The sequence below is a fragment of the Electrona antarctica genome (assembly GCF_951216825.1).
Source record: "Electrona antarctica genome assembly, chromosome: 1".
Lineage (NCBI taxonomy): Eukaryota > Metazoa > Chordata > Actinopteri > Myctophiformes > Myctophidae > Electrona > Electrona antarctica.
Window position 1 is genome coordinate 2,480,300 of NC_136806.1, and position 25,225 is coordinate 2,505,524.

The following is a 25,225-nucleotide window of genomic DNA, read 5'->3' on the forward strand; positions in this document are numbered from 1 at the left end:
TTTATTAATTTGCACTAGTTATAGGCAATATATTATACTTGTACTATAGTATATTATACTATATAGTATACTAGTATTATAGTATAGTATACTATAGTATATTATATTATATAGTTAGTTAATAGAGAATAATCCCTGCTCTTGTATTGGTCAGGTAGGACCTCTAGTGGTTGACGAGAGGTATTACATGTAGCATAAAAGTGTAATATCTCCCCCTGCCCAAAACAAGCTTTTTGTCTTAACTCAGCAGTAGAATTATAAATGTTGACACTTAGTGTTTGAGACGAGGGTCCAAATCCCACATAGGGACACCAATGGCTTTTCTTGTTTAAGGTGGGAAATTTGGTATATAGTCTTTTTTAATGGCCTAAAATAGTCTATATACATACATTCATGAATCCACTTGCTGACCGGCTGTATTGGGCAATTTATTTTCCCATTAACAACCTGAGGCAGGACAAATTGTCAAAAATGTCAATCTTTCCTTATGCTTTAAGTAACATGTGACGTGATCATTCTGAATCCATTCCAAGCATTAGTTTTGCACACAAAAAAACACTCCTTGGGCTAAAAACGGCCATAGACGTCATGACAAATGTGATGAGGTCAGCACATTTTGGGCTATTTGTGGCTATGGCTGTTTTTAGCACAAGGAGAAACCCCTATAAAAAATAATTGCCCAATAGTGACAGCCAGTCAGCAAGTGGATTCATGAATATATACATATGTATATAGACAATATTTTAGGGCAATAAAAAAAAAAAGACTATATACCAAATTTCCCCCCTGTCCACCTCGACTGCCGGACTACTATACAATCTTGTATGAAACCTTTTCGTCTTTTATCCCTAAACCAACATCATGTCTACAATGTTTGCTCATTTACACGTTTTAAAGAACTCTTTCGTTTAATCGTAAACATCATGCTTTCTGTCACTGTTAAATGTATCTGTCAATAAAGCTCTGTGTTCGCAGGTTGTGACGTCACTTTGTCTCAGGATATGTTGTTTTTGGCAGCAAATTTCTATTTTAGTTTTAGTCAGTCTCTTGAAACGTTCATTTAGTTTTAGTCAGTCTCTTGAAACGTTCATTTAGTTTTAGTCACATTTTACTCACCTGGAATGTTTGTGTTTAGTCTAGTTTTAGTCGACTAAATATCATACGATTTTTGTCGACTGAATCTACAGGTGATTTAGTCGACAGACTTATAGCATGTTACGTAGACAGCACTAGCATTGCATTTTATGTAGTCAGCACTTTATAGTACACATGTATAATATAGTATATATGTATAGTTTCATTATATAGATATTCCACTGTTACATTCTTAGCTTACACATGTTTCATAATAACTACTTGTTATATATGTGATGTATTGCCATGCTTTTTGTTATTGCTTAATGTAAATCGCTCTGGATTAAGAGCGTCTGATAAATGACTACATTGTAAATTGTCGACTAAAATGTATTCTGGCGGGCCTTGATGCCGTCGTAATGGCTGATTTTACACTTGCTGAATAGCAGATAGCAGATCTGCAAATAGCAAATCTACAAGCTCAACGTGTCGTGCTGCGACGCGTTGTGAGCTTGTAGATCTGCTATTTTCAGCATGCAACCATGTGTAAAATTGACTTATACTGGATCTCTTGTCCACTAGTCCCTCCCTAACATTTAACCTTTTTTATTTTTTGACAAAATCGACAGTATATTTAATCTCATGTAGTTTCCATTTAGTTTGTCAGTGAAAAAAGGTAGTCGACGGACATCTTTCGCCATAGTTTGTCGACGAAAACAACATTGGAACAACCCATGAAACTTTCACATTTTAATTACAAAAAAAGAAAACAAAATATTCAAAGATGACCCACTGATCATGATCCACAATGTTCATATTTTATACAAAAACGGGAATATCTGAATTGGTATCTTTTTTCCCTGTTTTATCACAGAGGCTCTAATAGACGTACATAAACATATGAACGGTAAAAACAAAGAGAAATGCACCACATCCACTGGATATGAACCCTAACCCTAACCCTAATGCACCACATCCACTGGATGTGGACAACTGGTTTAACCCGTTTAGGCCTGACGTCGAACTTTAAAAAAAAGTCTTCTAAATCCTGACAGTTTTCTGAAATACCTCATGTTTCTGTGGTTCTCAAACATTTTCATGTCAAGGAACCCAAAAATGATCTGTAATATTGGCCACCAACCCCCATCTGAAAATATGTAGTTCCAGGAACCCCCTCAGAAGCAAAGATTTGAGTTAAAAACGTTCGCTCTGAAAGAATATAAATTCAAAGAATTGTGCCGCATTTTCACGATCTTTCAAAAATAGCAGATCTACAAGCTCGTAGTGCGGCACTTGCAGATCTGCTATTTTTCAATAGCAGATAACATATAACATAATGCTTAAAAACACCAAAAGGGGTTCCCGTTCAGAATGGGATAACAGAATAAAACATAAGCAAACACACCAAATGGAAACTGTACTCTCTCAAGTGAGGGGCTGTTTGTCCACACAATTAATTAGTCAGAAAATACTACATTCTTTGAACCATTATAATGTTTGTGTCATGGTGGGTATTCCATCCAGGGCTGTTTGTCCACGCAATTAATTAGTCAGAAAATACTACATTCTTTGAACCATTATAATGTTTGTGTCATGGTGGGTATTCCATCCAAGCAGAAACAGCCTTGTCGTCCCATTTAAACACGAGATCAGATTCTAGAAATGTCTTCTGAAAACCTTACGTTTCTGTCAGCGGCCCCCAGAAATATCTGTATTATGGCCGTGGACCCCCCATCAGAAAATAAAATGTAGTTCCAGGGACTACATCCAGGGAATGTAGTTACCCCACCCCCCAGAAGCAAAGATTTGAGCTAGTTCACTGTGAAAGAATATATATTCAAAGATTTGCGTCATATTTTAAAGATAAAAACAAAAACAGATCAGATATAACATCAAATCATTTGGTGTTTTAAAGCATTATGTTATACTTTAGCTATTGAAAAATAGCAGATCTACAAGCTCGTAGCGCGGCACTCGGTGCCGCGATACGAGCTTGTAGATCTGCTATTTTTTGAAAAATCTTGAAAATGGAACAATTACATATTATTTTTTGGGGCTCCTTGACATGAAATAGTTTGAAAACCACCGATATAGAAATGTAGGGTTTTCTTTTTAGGAAAACTGTCATGATTTAAAAGACATATCTTAGAGGCCTTTGGATTAAACCATAACTGAAGTGAGACAGAAGGGGGCGCCACCGATCAACCGATCAGTCAGATTATAACATCATCCAATAATTACAGATCAGTGATTATGGTGCAGTCCGTCGGGGGGGGGGGGTCTCATGGGCATAGGGGGCAGCTGGGGGGGCATCTGAGGAGGGGGCATCTGGGGGCCCCCCCCTCCCCCTCCGCCCGGGGCTCCGGGGGGCAACGGGGGCATCCCGCCACCGGGAGGGGGAGGGGGCATGGGCTCGTTGGGCGGCCGGGGGGGGCCCCCTCCTCCCCCCATGAGGGGCGGGGGTCTCTTCACCCCCATCTGAGGAGGGGGCCCTCCACTGTTCTGGGGGGGTCCCCCGCCCCCCCCCCGCCTTCTCCATCTTGAAGTGGAACTGCAGGAAGAACTGGAGGAGAAAACAACAGATATTTAGAGGGTTTTTTTGCAGTAAATTTCGATTTTTAGTTTTAGTCATTTTAGTCTCTTGAATAGTTTTCATTTAGGGCCTTGATTGATATAACAGTAAAACATTAACCCATTCAGGGCGGGAACCCCTTTTGGTGTTTTAAGCATTATGGTATACTCGTAGCGCGGCACCGAGCTTGTAGATCTGCTATTTCTCAATAGCTAAAGTATAACAGGGTTCCCGTCCAGAATGGGTTAATATGGATATGGGCCATTCTCTTATTGGAAGAATCATTATTGTAGATAAAAACCAAATGGCTTCATGTAATTATTATTATTATTACCTGTTTGGTCTCTTTGTTCCAGTGGGTCCAGAAGCGATTCTCTGCTTTATCGATTTCTCTGCTGGGAACCTGGAGGAACACAATATATTTATATAACCTGGAGGAACACAATATATTTATATAACCTGGAGGAACACAATATATTTATATGACCTGGAGGAACACAATATATTTATATAACCTGGAGGAACACAATATATTTATATAACCTGGAGGAACACAATATATTTATATAACCTGGAGGAACACAATATATTTATATAACCTGGAGGAACACAATATATTTATATAACCTGGAGGAACACAATATATTTATATAACCTGGAGGAACACAATATATTTATATAACCTGGAGGAACACAATATATTTATATAACCTGGAGGAACACAATATATTTATATAACCTGGAGGAACACAATATATTTATATAACCTGGAGGAACACAATATATTTATATAACCTGGAGGAACACAATATATTTATATAACCTGGAGGAACACAATATATTTATATAACCTGGAGGAACACAATATATTTATATAACCTGGAGGAACACAATATATTTATATAACCTGGAGGAACACAATATATTTATATATTTATATATATTAATATGTACCGTCAGAATATATTTATATAACCTGGAGGAACACAATGTACCGTCAGAATATATTTATATAACCTGGAGGAACACAATGTACCGTTAGAATATATTTATATAACCTGGAGGAACACAATGTACCGTCAGAATATATTTATATAACCTGGAACACCACAATGTACCGTCAGAATATATTTATATAACCTGGAGGAACACAATGTACCGTCAGAATATATTTATATAACCTGGAGGAACACAATGTACCATCAGAATATATTTATATAACCTGGAGGAACACAATGTACCGTCAGAATATATTTATATAACCTGGAGGAACACAATGTACCATCAGAATATATTTATATAACCTGGAGGAACACAATGTACCGTCAGAATATATTTATATAACCTGGAGGAACACAATGTACCGTCAGAATATATTTATATAACCTAAAACAACACAATGTACCATCAGAATATATTTATATAACCTGGAGGAACACAATGTACCGTCAGAATATATTTATATAACCTGGAACACCACAATGTACCATCAGAATATATTTATATAACCTGGAACACCACAATGTACCGTCAGAATATATTTATATAACCTGGAGGAACACAATGTACCGTCAGAATATATTTATATAACCTGGAGGAACACAATGTACCGTCAGAATATATTTATATAACCTGGAACAACACAATGTACCGTCAGAATATATTTATATAACCTGGAGGAACACAATGTACCGTCAGAATATATTTATATAACCTGGAACAACACAATGTACAGTCAGAATATATTTATATAACCTGGAGGAACACAATGTACCATCAGAATATATTTATATAACCTGGAGGAACACAATGTACCGTCAGAATATATTTATATAACCTGGAGGAACACAATGTACCGTCAGAATATATTTATATAACCTGGAGGAACACAATGTACCGTCAGAATATATTTATATAACCTGGAGGAACACAATGTACCGTCAGAATATATTTATATAACCTGGAGGAACACAATGTACCGTCAGAATATATTTATATAACCTGGAACACCACAATGTACCGTCAGAATATATTTATATAACCTGGAGGAACACAATGTACCGTCAGAATATATTTATATAACCTGGAACACCACAATGTACCGTCAGAATATATTTATATAACCTGGAACAACACAATGTACCGTCAGAATATATTTATATAACCTGGAGGAACACAATGTACCGTCAGAATATATTTATATAACCTGGAGGAACACAATGTACCGTCAGAATATATTTATATAACCTGGAACACCACAATGTACCGTCAGAATATATTTATATAACCTGGAGGAACACAATGTACCGTCAGAATATATTTATATAACCTGGAACACCACAATGTACCGTCAGAATATATTTATATAACCTGGAACACCACAATGTACCGTCAGAATATATTTATATAACCTGGAGGAACACAATGTACCGTCAGAATATATTTATATAACCTGGAGGAACACAATGTACCGTCAGAATATATTTATATAACCTGGAACAACACAATGTACCATCAGAATATATTTATATAACCTGGAGGAACACAATGTACCGTCAGAATATATTTATATAACCTGGAGGAACACAATGTACCGTCAGAATATATTTATATAACCTGGAGGAACACAATGTACCGTCAGAATATATTTATATAACCTGGAGGAACACAATGTACCGTCAGAATATATTTATATAACCTGGAGGAACACAATGTACCGTCAGAATATATTTATATAACCTGGAGGAACACAATGTACCGTCAGAATATATTTATATAACCTGGAGGAACACAATGTACCGTCAGAATATATTTATATAACCTGGAGGAACACAATATATTTATATAACCTGGAGGAACACAATGTACCGTCAGAATATATTTATATAACCTGAAACAACACAATGTACCGTCAGAATATATTTATATAACCTGGAACAACACAATGTACCGTCAGAATATATTTATATAACCTGGAGGAACACAATGTACCGTCAGAATATATTTATATAACCTGGAGGAACACAATGTACCGTCAGAATATATTTATATAACCTGGAACACCACAATGTACCGTCAGAATATATTTATATAACCTGGAACACCACAATGTACCATCAGAATATATTTATATAACCTGGAGGAACACAATGTACCGTCAGAATATATTTATATAACCTGGAGGAACACAATGTACCGTCAGAATATATTTATATAACCTGGAGGAACACAATGTACCGTCAGAATATATTTATATAACCTGGAGGAACACAATGTACCGTCAGAATATATTTATATAACCTGGAGGAACACAATGTACCGTCAGAATATATTTATATAACCTGGAGGAACACAATGTACCGTCAGAATATATTTATATAACCTGGAGGAACACAATGTACCGTCAGAATATATTTATATAACCTGGAACAACACAATGTACCATCAGAATATATTTATATAACCTGGAGGAACACAATGTACCGTCAGAATATATTTATATAACCTGGAGGAACACAATGTACCATCAGAATATATTTATATAACCTGGAGGAACACAATGTACCATCAGAATATATTTATATAACCTGGAACAACACAATGTACCATCAGAATATATTTATATAACCTGGAGGAACACAATGTACCATCAGAATATATTTATATAACCTGGAACAACACAATGTACCATCAGAATATATTTATATAACCTGGAACACCACAATGTACCATCAGAATATATTTATATAACCTGGAGGAACACAATGTACCGTCAGAATATATTTATATAACCTGGAGGAACACAATGTACCATCAGAATATATTTATATAACCTGGAACAACACAATGTACCATCAGAATATATTTATATAACCTGGAGGAACACAATGTACCGTCAGAATATATTTATATAACCTGGAGGAACACAATGTACCGTCAGAATATATTTATATAACCTGGAGGAACACAATGTACCGTCAGAATATATTTATATAACCTGGAGGAACACAATGTACCGTCAGAATATATTTATATAACCTGGAACACCACAATGTACCGTCAGAATATATTTATATAACCTGGAGGAACACAATGTACCGTCAGAATATATTTATATAACCTGGAGGAACACAATGTACCGTCAGAATATATTTATATAACCTGGAACACCACAATGTACCGTCAGAATATATTTATATAACCTGGAGGAACACAATGTACCGTCAGAATATATTTATATAACCTGGAACAACACAATGTACCGTCAGAATATATTTATATAACCTGGAGGAACACAATGTACCGTCAGAATATATTTATATAACCTGGAACACCACAATGTACCGTCAGAATATATTTATATAACCTGGAGGAACACAATGTACCGTCAGAATATATTTATATAACCTGGAACACCACAATGTACCGTCAGAATATATTTATATAACCTGGAGGAACACAATGTACCGTCAGAATATATTTATATAACCTGGAGGAACACAATGTACCGTCAGAATATATTTATATAACCTGGAGGAACACAATGTACCGTCAGAATATATTTATATAACCTGGAACACCACAATGTACCGTCAGAATATATTTATATAACCTGGAGGAACACAATGTACCGTCAGAATATATTTATATAACCTGGAGGAACACAATGTACCGTCAGAATATATTTATATAACCTGGAACACCACAATGTACCGTCAGAATATATTTATATAACCTGGAGGAACACAATGTACCGTCAGAATATATTTATATAACCTGGAACACCACAATGTACCGTCAGAATATATTTATATAACCTGGAGGAACACAATGTACCGTCAGAATATATTTATATAACCTGGAGGAACACAATGTACCGTCAGAATATATTTATATAACCTGGAGGAACACAATGTACCGTCAGAATATATTTATATAACCTGGAGGAACACAATGTACCGTCAGAATATATTTATATAACCTGGAGGAACACAATGTACCGTCAGAATATATTTATATAACCTGGAACAACACAATGTACCGTCAGAATATATTTATATAACCTGGAGGAACACAATGTACCGTCAGAATATATTTATATAACCTGGAACACCACAATGTACCATCAGAATATATTTATATAACCTGGAGGAACACAATGTACCGTCAGAATATATTTATATAACCTGGAACAACACAATGTACCATCAGAATATATTTATATAACCTGGAACACCACAATGTACCGTCAGAATATATTTATATAACCTGGAGGAACACAATGTACCGTCAGAATATATTTATATAACCTGGAACACCACAATGTACCGTCAGAATATATTTATATAACCTGGAGGAACACAATGTACCGTCAGTATATATTTATATAACCTGGAGGAACACAATGTACCATCAGAATATATTTATATAACCTGGAGGAACACAATGTACCATCAGAATATATTTATATAACCTGGAACACCACAATGTACCATCAGAATATATTTATATAACCTGGAACAACACAATGTACCGTCAGAATATATTTATATAACCTGGAGGAACACAATGTACCATCAGAATATATTTATATAACCTGGAACAACACAATGTACCATCAGAATATATTTATATAACCTGGAGGAACACAATGTACCGTCAGAATATATTTATATAACCTGGAACAACACAATGTACCGTCAGAATATATTTATATAACCTGGAGGAACACAATGTACCATCAGAATATATTTATATAACCTGGAACAACACAATGTACCATCAGAATATATTTATATAACCTGGAACAACACAATGTACCGTCAGAATATATTTATATAACCTGGAGGAACACAATGTACCGTCAGAATATATTTATATAACCTGGAACACCACAATGTACCATCAGAATATATTTATATAACCTGGAGGAACACAATGTACCATCAGAATATATTTATATAACCTGAAGGAACACAATGTACCGTCAGAATATATTTATATAACCTGGAGGAACACAATGTACCATCAGAATATATTTATATAACCTGGAGAAACACAATGTACCGTCAGAATATATTTATATAACCTGGAGGAACACAATGTACCGTCAGAATATATTTATATAACCTGGAACAACACAATGTACCGTCAGAATATATTTATATAACCTGGAGGAACACAATGTACCGTCAGAATATATTTATATAACCTGGAGGAACACAATGTACCGTCAGAATATATTTATATAACCTGGAGGAACACAATGTACCGTCAGAATATATTTATATAACCTGGAGGAACACAATGTACCGTCAGAATATATTTATATAACCTGGAGGAACACAATGTACCGTCAGAATATATTTATATAACCTGGAGGAACACAATGTACCGTCAGAATATATTTATATAACCTGGAGGAACACAATGTACCGTCAGAATATATTTATATAACCTGGAGGAACACAATGTACCGTCAGAATATATTTATATAACCTGGAGGAACACAATGTACCATCAGAATATATTTATATAACCTGGAGGAACACAATGTACCATCAGAATATATTTATATAACCTGGAGGAACACAATGTACCGTCAGATTATATTTATATAACCTGGAGGAACACAATGTACCGTCAGAATATATTTATATAACCTGGAGGAACACAATGTACCGTCAGAATATATTTATATAACCTGGAGGAACACAATGTACCGTCAGAATATATTTATATAACCTGGAACAACACAATGTACCGTCAGAATATATTTATATAACCTGGAAAACACAATATATTTATATAACCTGGAGGAACACAATGTACCGTCAGAATATATTTATATAACCTGAAACAACACAATGTACCGTCAGAATATATTTATATAACCTGGAACACAATGTACCGTCAGAATATATTTATATAACCTGGAGGAACACAATGTACCGTCAGAATATATTTATATAACCTGGAGGAACACAATGTACCGTCAGAATATATTTATATAACCTGGAGGAACACAATGTACCGTCAGAATATATTTATATAACCTGGAGGAACACAATGTACCGTCAGAATATATTTATATAACCTGGAGGAACACAATGTACCGTCAGAATATATTTATATAACCTGGAGGAACACAATGTACCGTCAGAATATATTGATATAACCTGGAACAACACAATGTACCATCAGAATATATTTATATAACCTGGAAAACACAATATATTTATATAACCTGGAGGAACACAATGTACCGTCAGAATATATTTATATAACCTGAAACAACACAATGTACCGTCAGAATATATTTATATAACCTGGAACAACACAATGTACCGTCAGAATATATTTATATAACCTGGAACAACACAATGTACCGTCAGAATATATTTATATAACCTGGAGGAACACAATGTACCGTCAGAATATATTTATATAACCTGGAGGAACACAATGTACCGTCAGAATATATTTATATAACCTGGAGGAACACAATGTACCGTCAGAATATATTTATATAACCTGGAGGAACACAATGTACCGTCAGAATATATTTATATAACCTGGAGGAACACAATGTACCGTCAGAATATATTTATATAACCTGGAGGAACACAATGTACCGTCAGAATATATTTATATAACCTGGAACACCACAATGTACCATCAGAATATATTTATATAACCTGGAGGAACACAATGTACCGTCAGAATATATTTATATAACCTGGAGGAACACAATGTACCGTCAGAATATATTTATATAACCTGGAGGAACACAATGTACCGTCAGAATATATTTATATAACCTGGAACACCACAATGTACCGTCAGAATATATTTATATAACCTGGAACACCACAATGTACCGTCAGAATATATTTATATAACCTGGAACACAATGTACCGTCAGAATATATTTATATAACCTGGAGGAACACAATGTACCGTCAGAATATATTTATATAACCTGGAGGAACACAATGTACCGTCAGAATATATTTATATAACCTGGAACACCACAATGTACCGTCAGAATATATTTATATAACCTGGAACACCACAATGTACCGTCAGAATATATTTATATAACCTGGAACACCACAATGTACCGTCAGAATATATTTATATAACCTGGAACACAATGTACCGTCAGAATATATTTATATAACCTGGAGGAACACAATGTACCGTCAGAATATATTTATATAACCTGGAGGAACACAATGTACCGTCAGAATATATTTATATAACCTGGAGGAACACAATGTACCATCAGAATATATTTATATAACCTGGAGGAACACAATGTACCGTCAGAATATATTTATATAACCTGGAGGAACACAATGTACCGTCAGAATATATTTATATAACCTGGAGGAACACAATGTACCGTCAGAATATATTTATATAACCTGGAGGAACACAATGTACCATCAGAATATATTTATATAACCTGGAGGAACACAATGTACCATCAGAATATATTTATATAACCTGGAGGAACACAATGTACCGTCAGAATATATTTATATAACCTGGAACAACACAATGTACCATCAGAATATATTTATATAACCTGGAGGAACACAATGTACCGTCAGAATATATTTATATAACCTGGAACAACACAATGTACCATCAGAATATATTTATATAACCTGGAGGAACACAATGTACCGTCAGAATATATTTATATAACCTGGAGGAACACAATGTACCGTCAGAATATATTTATATAACCTGGAACAACACAATGTACCATCAGAATATATTTATATAACCTGGAGGAACACAATGTACCGTCAGAATATATTTATATAACCTGGAGGAACACAATGTACCATCAGAATATATTTATATAACCTGGAGGAACACAATGTACCGTCAGAATATATTTATATAACCTGGAGGAACACAATGTACCGTCAGAATATATTTATATAACCTGGAGGAACACAATGTACCGTCAGAATATATTTATATAACCTGGAGGAACACAATGTACCGTCAGCCTCAGAAACACAAAGTGATAGATGTGATAGATTTCAAACAATATCACGATGGGATACACAATATCATCACAATATTTTCTCATGCGTTTTACTTAAGTTACTTTAAGTTAAGAAAAACTAAAGGAAAAATGAGTAAGACTATTTGTGACCAAGCTTTCAGAAAGCAGGGAATCATAGCTGTAAATGTACATATTGGTTGTTCAGTTTGACCCTCCAGTTGAGGAGATATGGCTTATAGAGTAATGTCTGGCAGAGAAACAGTGAGTTGAGAAAACAGACTTGAAAGGTTCACTTCTGTGGACTGGCAATGGTCTCGTATAGAAGGAGTTATATAAAGCGTACCTTGAAGGCGATGGTCTCGTATAGAAGGAGTTAATAAAAACCTTGAAGGCGATGGTCTCGTATAGGAGGAGTTAATATAAACCTTGAAGGCGATGGTCTCGTATAGAAGGAGTTAATATAAACCTTGAAGGCGATGGTCTCGTATAGAAGGAGTTAATATAAACCTTGAAGGCGATGGTCTCGTATAGAAGGAGTTAATATAAACCTTGAAGGCGATGGTCTCGTATAGAAGGAGTTAATATAAACCTTGAAGGCGATGGTCTCGTATAGGAGGAGTTAATATAAACCTTGAAGGCGATGGTCTCGTATAGAAGGAGTTATATGAAGCCTACCTTGAAGGCGATGGTCTCGTATAGAAGGAGTTATATAAAGCGTACCTTGAAGGCGATGGTCTCATATAGAAGGAGTTATATAAAGCGTACCTTGAAGGCGATGGTCTCGTATAGAAGGAGTTATATAAAGCCTACCTTGAAGGCGATGGTCTCGTATAGGAGTTATATAAAGCGTACCTTGAAGGCGATGGTCTCGTATAGGAGGAGTTATATAAAGCGTACCTTGAAGGCGATGGTCTTGTATAGAAGGAGTTATATAAAGCCTACCTTGAAGGCGATGGTCTCGTATAGGAGTTATATAAAGCGTACCTTGAAGGCGATGGTCTCGTATAGGAGGAGTTATATAAAGCGTACCTTGAAGGCGATGGTCTCGTATAGGAGTTATATAAAGCCTACCTTGAAGGCGATGGTCTCGTATAGAAGGAGTTATATAAAGCGTACCTTGAAGGCGATGGTCTCGTATAGCAGGAGTTATATAAAGCGTACCTTGAAGGCGATGGTCTCGTATAGAAGGAGTTATATAAAGCCTACCTTGAAGGCGATGGTCTCGTATAGGAGTTATATAAAGCGTACCTTGAAGGCGATGGTCTCGTATAGAAGGAGTTAATATAAAGCGTACCTTGAAGGCGATGGTCTCGTATAGAAGGAGTTATATAAAGCCTACCTTGAAGGCGATGGTCTCGTATAGGAGTTATATAAAGCGTACCTTGAAGGCGATGGTCTCGTATAGAAGGAGTTAATATAAAGCGTACCTTGAAGGCGATGGTCTCGTATAGAAGGAGTTATATAAAGCGTACCTTGAAGGCGATGGTCTCGTATAGGAGGAGTTATATAAAGCGTACCTTGAAGGCGATGGTCTCGTATAGAAGGAGTTAATATAAACCTTGAAGGCGATGGTCTCGTATAGAAGGAGTTAATATAAACCTTGAAGGCGATGGTCTCGTATAGAAGGAGTTATATAAAGCGTACCTTGAAGGCGATGTTCTCGTATAGGAGTTAATATAAAGCGTACCTTGAAGGCGATGGTCTCGTATAGGAGTTAATATAAAGCGTACCTTGAAGGCGATGGTCTCGTATAGGAGTTAATATAAAGCGTACCTTGAAGGCGATGGTCTCGTATAGAAGGAGTTATATAAAGCCTACCTTGAAGGCGATGGTCTCGTATAGAAGGAGTTATATAAAGCGTACCTTGAAGGCGATGGTCTCGTATAGAAGGAGTTAATATAAAGCGTACCTTGAAGGCGATGGTCTCGTATAGGAGTTAATATAAAGCGTACCTTGAAGGCGATGGTCTCGTATAGAAGGAGTTATATAAAGCCTACCTTGAAGGCGATGGTCTCGTATAGAAGGAGTTATATAAAGCGTACCTTGAAGGCGATGGTCTCGTAGGGCTCGGCGGCCAGCAGCAGGTAGAGTTAATATAAAGCCTACCTTGAAGGCGATGGTCTCGTATAGAAGGAGTTATATAAAGCGTACCTTGAAGGCGATGGTCTCGTATAGAAGGAGTTAATATAAAGCGTACCTTGAAGGCGATGGTCTCGTATAGGAGTTAATATAAAGCGTACCTTGAAGGCGATGGTCTCGTATAGAAGGAGTTATATAAAGCCTACCTTGAAGGCGATGGTCTCGTATAGAAGGAGTTATATAAAGCCTACCTTGAAGGCGATGGTCTCGTATAGAAGGAGTTATATAAAGCGTACCTTGAAGGCGATGGTCTCGTATAGAAGGAGTTATATAAAGCGTACCTTGAAGGCGATGGTCTCGTATAGGAGTTATATAAAGCGTACCTTGAAGGCGATGGTCTCGTATAGGAGGAGTTATATAAAGCGTACCTTGAAGGCGATGGTCTCGTATAGGAGTTATATAAAGCGTACCTTGAAGGCGATGGTCTCGTATAGAAGGAGTTATATAAAGCGTACCTTGAAGGCGATGGTCTCGTATAGGAGTTATATAAAGCGTACCTTGAAGGCGATGGTCTCGTATAGGAGGAGTTATATAAAGCGTACCTTGAAGGCGATGGTCTCGTATAGGAGTTATATAAAGCGTACCTTGAAGGCGATGGTCTCGTATAGGAGTTAATATAAAGCGTACCTTGAAGGCGATGGTCTCGTATAGGAGGAGTTATATAAAGCCTACCTTGAAGGCGATGGTCTCGTATAGGAGTTATATAAAGCGTACCTTGAAGGCGATGGTCTCGTATAGGAGGAGTTATATAAAGCGTACCTTGAAGGCGATGGTCTCGTATAGGAGTTATATAAAGCGTACCTTGAAGGCGATGGTCTCGTAGGGCTCGGCCGCCAGCAGCAGGTACTAGGAGTTATATAAAGCGTACCTTGAAGGCGATGGTCTCGTAGGGCTCGGCCGCCAGCAGCAGGTACTAGGAGTTATATAAAGCGTACCTTGAAGGCGATGGTCTCGTAGGGCTCGGCCGCCAGCAGCAGGTACTAGGAGTTATATAAAGCGTACCTTGAAGGCGATGGTCTCGTAGGGCTCGGCCGCCAGCAGCAGGTACTAGGAGTTATATAAAGCGTACCTTGAAGGCGATGGTCTCGTAGGGCTCGGCCGCCAGCAGCAGGTACTAGGAGTTATATAAAGCGTACCTTGAAGGCGATGGTCTCGTATAGGAGTTAATATAAAGCCTACCTTGAAGGCGATGGTCTCGTATAGGAGTTAATATAAAGCGTACCTTGAAGGCGATGGTCTCGTATAGGAGGAGTTATATAAAGCCTACCTTGAAGGCGATGGTCTCGTATAGGAGTTATATAAAGCGTACCTTGAAGGCGATGGTCTCGTATAGGAGGAGTTATATAAAGCGTACCTTGAAGGCGATGGTCTCGTATAGGAGTTATATAAAGCGTACCTTGAAGGCGATGGTCTCGTAGGGCTCGGCCGCCAGCAGCAGGTACTAGGAGTTATATAAAGCGTACCTTGAAGGCGATGGTCTCGTAGGGCTCGGCCGCCAGCAGCAGGTACTAGGAGTTATATAAAGCGTACCTTGAAGGCGATGGTCTCGTAGGGCTCGGCCGCCAGCAGCAGGTACTAGGAGTTATATAAAGCGTACCTTGAAGGCGATGGTCTCGTAGGGCTCGGCCGCCAGCAGCAGGTACTAGGAGTTATATAAAGCGTACCTTGAAGGCGATGGTCTCGTAGGGCTCGGCCGCCAGCAGCAGGTACTAGGAGTTATATAAAGCGTACCTTGAAGGCGATGGTCTCGTAGGGCTCGGCGGCCAGCAGCAGGTACCTACCTTGAAGGCGATGGTCTCGTATAGAAGGAGTTAATATAAACCTTGAAGGCGATGGTCTCGTAGGGCTCGGCGGCCAGCAGCAGGTATAGAAGGAGTTATATAAAGCGTACCTTGAAGGCGATGGTCTCGTAGGGCTCGGCCGCCAGCAGCAGGTACTATAGAAGGAGTTATATAAAGCGTACCTTGAAGGCGATGGTCTCGTAGGGCTCGGCGGCCAGCAGAAGGAGTTATATAAAGCCTACCTTGAAGGCGATGGTCTCGTAGGGCTCGGCCGCCAGCAGCAGGTACTGCCATCGGCGGTCGGGGGGCTCGATGCGCTGCTCGTAGGCCGACATGAAGCGGTGGCGCGGCCCGATGTTCTCCGCAATCTCTGGGTAGTCGATCTGAGGAGAGGAGAGGAGACATTACTGATCTCTGGGTAGTCGATCTGAGGAGAGGAGAGGAGACATTACTGATCTCTGGGTAGTCGATCCCTGGAACAACATATTTTCAGATGCGAGGTCGGAGGCATATTACATATAATTGTTACAGAAACACAAGGTTTTTCAGAAAACTGTTTCAGAAGACATTTTTTTAGAATCGTCCTCAGGTCAAAATGGAGTAATCAGTGTGTGTGTGTGTGTGTGTGTGTGTGTGTGTGCATAGGGCACAGGCAGCCCTGTGACAGCGTCCATGGTTTAAGTAAGGGATAATATCTGGCGCCTCGGTGGTTAAACTCCCTGTCGGTGAATTATCTCCCGACAATGACCACCTAGCCAGATATTATCCCGCTTATTACATGGCTAACTAACATAAATTAATCCATTGATCCAAAACACAACAAAAAAAGTATTCCATAACTTCGCGCTGGCTGAGTCTGCCCAGCTGCAGGGCTGAAGCACTGTCGGAAAACAAGGAAGTGAGTTGATCAAATAGAATCCATTTTCGGGTCCAGCTGCTTCGTCTATTTCTCGCTCAAATGTTTTCAAAAACATTTTTAAGAGCAATGTTTAGCTGTAAATTACATTGTGTGTCACTAGTGTGTGTGTGTTTACATGGCTGTTATGTTGGAAACGGCAGTAAATCAAGCGGGCGCAGCCGCGCAGCTGGTGGTGCTCAGAGGGTTTGATTAGGCAGCGGTCATTATACAGCGGAGCGGTCATTATCATGAGATAACTCACCGCTGAATTAAGCGATTGACCAATCAGAATCAAGCATTCAACCAAGCCATGTAATAAATCGAAATAAAATGTCACGCCACGACTGAAAATGCTTAGTATGGTATATGTCCACATGTCTCCTCTCCCTGGTCAAGAGTCCTAATGTTTGATTTGTAAACACACAGGGAGTGGTTCCTAAAACAGTGGTTCCCAAAGTGGGGTCCGGGGACCCCCAGGGGTCCTTGAGAGAGTTCCAGGGGGTCCCCAGCTAAATGATAGTTAGGAACCAAATGGACCCTTATGGGTCTGTAACTCTGAGAGTGTAACAAATGGAACCAAATTAACCCTTATGGGTCTGTAACTCTGAGAGTGTAACACATGTAACCAAATGGACCCTTATGGGTCTGTGACTCTGAGAGTGTAACAAATGGAACCAAATGGACCCTTATGGGTCTGTAACTCAGAGTGTAACAAATGGAACCAAATGGACCCTTATGGGTCTGTAACTCTGAGAGTGTAACAAATGGAACCAAATGGACCCTTATGGGTCTGTAACTCTGAGTGTAACAAATGGAACCAAATGGACCCTTATGGGTCTGTAACTCTGAGTGTAACACATGGAACCAAATGGACCCTTATGGGTCTGTGACTCTGAGAGTGTAACAAATGGAACCAAATGGACCCTTATGGGTCTGTAACTCTGAGAGTGTAACACATGGAACCAAATGGACCCTTATGGGTCTGTGACTCTGAGAGTGTACAAATGGAACCAAATGGACCCTTATGCAGGGCTCCACCGTGCGACCTATTAGGTCGCATATGCGACTTAATTTATTAAGGGTGATACTTAAAATTTAACGAGGTCGCACCGGTGATACTTGGAAAGGCGAGAGAAAAAAGAAAAAAAAACGATCCGTTTTTTTTTATTTATTTTTTTACCCCGTCTCAACACTGAGGCACGGGCGCCGGGCGGCTATGTTAGTAGTGCGATAATAAAGTATTACTTTCTTTTGGCTCAATCGAATCCCCTCTCTCTCTCTCTCTCTCTCTCTCGGTCTCTCCCGCTCTGCCTGCCTGCTAGTGCCTAGCTAGTAGCTTGCGTGCATGTGAGTGACGTCACGTGCCTGCGCATGTGAGTCACGTGATGAAGTACAAGCGGCGCGCTCACTGAACTCCGAAAAAGAAAACATACAAAGATGCAGACATGAAACGCGGCGCAATAGTTGATTTTTTCAAGAAAAGAAATGTGTCAGAGGAGACAAATGAGGCTGCTAGTGCTGGAGATGGGTTAGGAGACCAAGAAGGTGGAGAGGAAGTTGTGGAACCGGCGATAATCTCATATTCTGAGAGTGAAGAGGACAGTGACAGGTTGGCCAAAGAGACTGAGGAGGGGGGAAAGAAAAAAAAGTACTCTTTTCAGCAACAATGGCTGGCACAGTTCCCGTGGTTGCGATACGAGGCACAAGTCATGGTGTGTGTTCATTGCATGTTTTGCTTTTATTTTTTTATAAGAAGATGATCTATGTTGTCAAACTGCTGCTCTTGCAGAGAAACCTACAGTTCAGATTAAAATATTTTGCAAATATCAAGTTTGCAAATATCAAGTTTGTGTCATTGTCAGTCTTTACATCAAGGCAAAACTATGGTATGGAAATTAACAATGAACTATCAGCATGATAAGGTCTTAAAGGTCATGTATTAATACCACGCTATACAAAGAAAAAGATGGTGCTACCTAATTTCTGGTGGTGCTACCAAATGAAAAGGTAGGTGGCACCAGTGCTACCTGTGAAAAAATGAGTGTGGAGCCCTGCCCTTATGGGTCTGTAACTCTGAGTGTAACAAATGGAACCAAATGGACCCTTATGGGTCTGTAACTCTGAGAGTGTAACACATGGAACCAAATGGACCCTTATGGGTCTGTGACTCTGAGAGTGTACAAACGGAACCAAATGGACCCTTATGGGTCTGTGACTCTGAGAGTGTAACACATGGAACCAAATGGACCCTTATGGGTCTGTGACTCTGAGAGTGTAACAAATGGAACCAAATGGACCCTTATGGGTCTGTGACTCTGAGAGTGTAACACATGGAACCAAATGGACCCTTATGGGTCTGTGACTCTGAGAGTGTAACACATGGAACCAAATGGACCCTTATGGGTCTGTAACTCTGAGAGTGTAACAAATGGAACCAAATGGACCCTTATGGGTCTGTGACTCTGAGAGTGTAACACATGGAACCAAATGGACCCTTATGGGTCTGTGACTCTGAGAGTGTAACACATGGAACCAAATGGACCCTTATGGGTCTGTAACTCTGAGAGTGTAACACATGGAACCAAATGGACCCTTATGGGTCTGTAACTCTGAGAGTGTAACACATGGAACCAAATGGACCCTTATGGGTCTGTAACTCTGAGAGTGTAACACATGGAACCAAATGGACCCTTATGGGTCTGTGACTCTGAGAGTGTAACAAATGGAACCAAATGGACCCTTATGGGTCTGTAACTCTGAGAGTGTACACATGGAACCAAATGGACCCTTATGGGTCTGTAACTCTGAGAGTGTACACATGGAACCAAATGGACCCTTATGGGTCTGTAACTCTGAGAGTGTAACACATGGAACCAAATGGACCCTTATGGGTCTGTAACTCTGAGAGTGTAACAAATGGACCCTTAAGGGTCTGTGACTCTGAGAGTGTAACACATGGAACCAAATGCCAACCAGGTGAAGAAATCACAGATTTGAAGCCTTTTCATTCAGGCCTGACGTCGATTTTCTAAATTATGACAATTTTCTGAAAGATTTGAGGCACATTTTACCGATTTTTCAAAAATAGCAGACCACAAGTTCATAGCGCGTCACTCAGTGGCGCGCTATGAACTTGTAGATCTGCTATTTTTCAATAGCTAAAGCTTAACATAACGCTTAAAGGTATATTCAGTGATTTCACTTCATTCAAATATCACTTATTTTTTCTTTTCTTTTTTATAAACCTCCCTACTATAGAGTGTGCTGACCATATAAGGAGTTTCTCCCTGTCCCCAGTGAGCCCCTGGGGTCAAAAAACCCTAGTTTCAGTTTTGGTGGCGGGTGGCAAAGCCTTCATCCAATCAGGATGAGAGGGGCCTTCCTCCAATCATGATCGAGTGGGGGCGGGCCTTGGTGCACATGCTGTTGGCCTGTTGCACTTCCCCCCACTGTAGAGCGTGCATGTGCACATTTTGTTACCGGGGCGGACTGGGTGGTTTTCCAAATCACCCAAATCACTGAATGCTCCTTTAAAACACCAAAAGGGGTTCCCGCCCAGAATGGCTTAAACCTTGGCTTTTAACCCATTTAGGCCTGACTTAGAAATGTATGTCTTCTAAATACTGCCAGTTTTCTGAAATACCTCATGTTTCTGTATCAGTGTTTCTGAAATACCTCATGTTTCTGTATCAGTGTTTCTCAATATTTCATGTCAAGGACCCCAAACATTATATGTAATTGGCCGCCGACCCCCATCTGAAAATATGTAGTTCCAGGGACCTCTACCAGAAGCAAAGACTTGAGGTAAAAACGTTCGCTCTGAAATAATATATATATTCAAAGATTTGCGCCACATTTTGACGTTTTTCAAAAATAGCAGACCTACAAGCTTGTGGCGCGCTATGAGCTTGTAGATCTGCTATTTTTCAATAGCTAAATTATAACATAATGTTTAAAACACCAAAAAGGGTTCCCGCCCAAAATGGGTTAAACAAAATATCCGAGACTCTTACGATTTTATGGAAGATGCTTCTGAACATATTGTGAGTTTGAACACAATTCAAACGCTTCAATCTTAAAATAATCCTGAATCCTGAAATGTAACAGTTTTGTCCACCCAACAGACAATAAATACACTTGTACATGTTCTATGAAGACTTAACTTCAACGTACAGATGATGTGATTATAATATATTCATCGTTTTGGTTTCTGTTTGTGTCAATGTGTTCTGCGCTCAACAAAACGTACTAACCTGAAACAGTAGAGACTGTTGGCCGGTCTCGGAGTCTCTCTGTTTGGTCACTGAGGAGGAGAGAGACGCAGTTATTTAGGAGTTAAGATGAAACTTCTCAAAGGAACTTTTGAGGCCCATTGCAGCATGAAGCCAGCTCCGTGACCTTTGACCTCGGTACCTTTGTATCCTGGTCGGCCGATCTTCACAAACTTCTTGACCTCGACCTTGACCTTCTCCGGAGCGGGCTGGGCAGGAGCTTCCTTGGCCTCCTTGGCTGCCCTCCTCGCTCTGGGGAGAAATATGAATATTAATACACATAAATATTACTCTGAAAGCAGTCACAGAATATGAAATATAAATATACATACATATTACTCTGAAAGGTGAAAGCAGTCACAGAGCACAGCGTGTGACACATTTCTATCCACGTTTATCTTAACCCATTCTGGACGGGAACCCCTTTTGATGTTTTAAGCATTATGTTATGCTTTAGCTATTGAACAATAGCAGATCTACAAGCTCATAGCGCGCCACTCTGAACTTGTAGGTCTGCAATATTTGAAAAATCGAAGAACGACTGACATAGAAACAGCTTTTTCAGAAAACCGTCAGGATGTAGAAGACATTTATAGAATCTGATCTCAGGTCAAAAGGGTTAAAGCAGTGACACAGCTCTACAGGTCAGACACACATCTGTTAATCCATGTACAGGTCAGATAAAAGATCAGTTCTACAGGTCAGACACACACCTGTTAATCCATGTACATATTCAGATAAAAGATCAGTTCTACAGGTCAGACACACACCTGTTAATCCATGTACATATTCAGATAAAAGATCAGTTCTACAGGTCAGACACACACCTGTTAATCCATGTACATATTCAGATAAAAGATCAGTTCTACAGGTCAGACACACACCTGTTAATCCATGTACATATTCAGATAAAAGATCAGTTCTACAGGTCAGACACACACCTGTTAATCCATGTACATATTCAGATAAAAGATCAGTTCTACAGGTCAGACACACACCTGTTAATCCATGAACATATTCAGATAAAAGATCAGTTCTACAGGTCAGACACACACCTGTTAATCCATGTACATATTCAGATAAAAGATCAGTTCTACAGGTCAGACACACACCTGTTAATCCATGTACATATTCAGATAAAAGATCAGTTCTACAGGTCAGACACACACCTGTTAATCCATGTACATATTCAGATAAAAGATCAGTTCTACAGGTCAGACACACACCTGTTAATCCATGAACATATTCAGATAAAAGATCAGTTCTACAGGTCAGACACACACCTGTTAATCCATGTACATATTCAGATAAAAGATCAGTTCTACAGGTCAGACACACACCTGTTAATCCATGTACATATTCAGATAAAAGATCAGTTCTACAGGTCAGACACACACCTGTTAATCCATGTACATATTCAGATAAAAGATCAGTTCTACAGGTCAGACACACACCTGTTAATCCATGTACATATTCAGATAAAAGATCAGTTCTACAGGTCAGACACACACCTGTTAATCCATGTACATATTCAGATAAAAGATCAGTTCTACAGGTCAGACACACACCTGTTAATCCATGTACATATTCAGATAAAAGATCAGTTCTACAGGTCAGACACACACCTGTTAATCCATGTACATATTCAGATAAAAGATCAGTTCTACAGGTCAGACACACACCTGTTAATCCATGTACATATTCAGATAAAAGATCAGTTCTACAGGTCAGACACACACCTGTTAATCCATGTACATATTCAGATAAAAGATCAGTTCTACAGGTCAGACACAGTTCTACAGGTCAGACACAGTTCTAAAGGTCAGACACACACCTGTTAATCCATGTACATATTCAGATAAAAGATCAGTTCTACAGGTCAGACACAGTTCTACAGGTCAGACACAGTTCTAAAGGTCAGAGTCAGACACACACCTGTTAATCCAGTACATATTCAGATAAAAGATCAGTTCTACAGGTCAGACACAGTTCTACAGGTCAGACACAGTTCTAAAGGTCAGAGTCAGACACACACCTGTTAATCCATGTACATATTCAGATAAAAGATCAGTTCTACAGGTCAGACACAGTTCTAAAGGTCAGAGTCAGACACACACCTGTTAATCCAGTACATATTCAGATAAAAGATCAGTTCTACAGGTCAGACACAGTTCTACAGGTCAGACACAGTTCTAAAGGTCAGAGTCAGACACACACCTGTTAATCCATGTACATATTCAGATAAAAGATCAGTTCTACAGGTCAGACACAGTTCTACAGGTCAGACACAGTTCTAAAGGTCAGAGTCAGACACACACCTGTTAATCCATGTACATATTCAGATAAAAGATCAGTTCTACAGGTCAGACACAGTTCTACAGGTCAGACACAGTTCTAAAGGTCAGAGTCAGACACACACCTGTTAATCCATGTACATATTCAGATAAAAGATCAGTTCTACAGGTCAGACACAGTTCTACAGGTCAGACACAGTTCTAAAGGTCAGAGTCAGACACACACCTGTTAATCCATGTACATATTCAGATAAAAGATCAGTTCTACAGGTCAGACACAGTTCTACAGGTCAGACACAGTTCTAAAGGTCAGAGTCAGACACACACCTGTTAATCCATGTACATATTCAGATAAAAGATCAGTTCTACAGGTCAGACACAGTTCTACAGGTCAGACACAGTTCTAAAGGTCAGAGTCAGACACACACCTGTTAATCCATGTACATATTCAGATAAAAGATCAGTTCTACAGGTCAGACACAGTTCTACAGGTCAGACACAGTTCTAAAGGTCAGAGTCAGACACACACCTGTTAATCCATGTACATATTCAGATAAAAGATCAGTTCTACAGGTCAGACACAGTTCTACAGGTCAGACACAGTTCTAAAGGTCAGAGTCAGACACACACCTGTTAATCCATGTACATATTCAGATAAAAGATCAGTTCTACAGGTCAGACACAGTTCTACAGGTCAGACACAGTTCTAAAGGTCAGAGTCAGACACACACCTGTTAATCCAGTACATATTCAGATAAAAGATCAGTTCTACAGGTCAGACACAGTTCTACAGGTCAGACACAGTTCTAAAGGTCAGACACACACCTGTTAATCCATATGTACATATTCAGATAAAAGATCAGTTCTACAGGTCAGACACACACCTGTTAATCCAGTACATATTCAGATAAAAGATCAGTTCTACAGGTCAGACACAGTTCTACAGGTCAGACACAGTTCTAAAGGTCAGACACACACCTGTTAATCCATATGTACATATTCAGATAAAAGATCAGTTCTACAGGTCAGACACACACCTGTTAATCCATGTACATATTCAGATAAAAGATCAGTTCTACAGGTCAGACACACACCTGTTAATCCATGTACATATTCAGATAAAAGATCAGTTCTACAGGTCAGACACACACCTGTTAATCCATGAACA

The 25,225-nt window shown here is 38.9% G+C and overlaps 1 pseudogene across 1 annotated transcript in view; it reads right to left on the minus strand.

The window, feature by feature from the left end:
* Window positions 1-1,811: 1,811 nt before the first annotated feature.
* The window catches only part of LOC306926468, a 23,869-nt pseudogene continuing 455 nt past the window's right edge, over window positions 1,812-25,225 (minus strand). Inside the window, exons 2-6 of the transcript XR_013792489.1 lie at window positions 21,906-22,015; window positions 21,746-21,795; window positions 16,837-16,977; window positions 3,981-4,049; window positions 1,812-3,637 (exon numbers count right to left, since the gene is read on the minus strand). The product of XR_013792489.1 is annotated as an uncharacterized misc_RNA (transcript). The remainder of the gene's footprint in view (window positions 3,638-3,980; window positions 4,050-16,836; window positions 16,978-21,745; window positions 21,796-21,905; window positions 22,016-25,225) is intronic.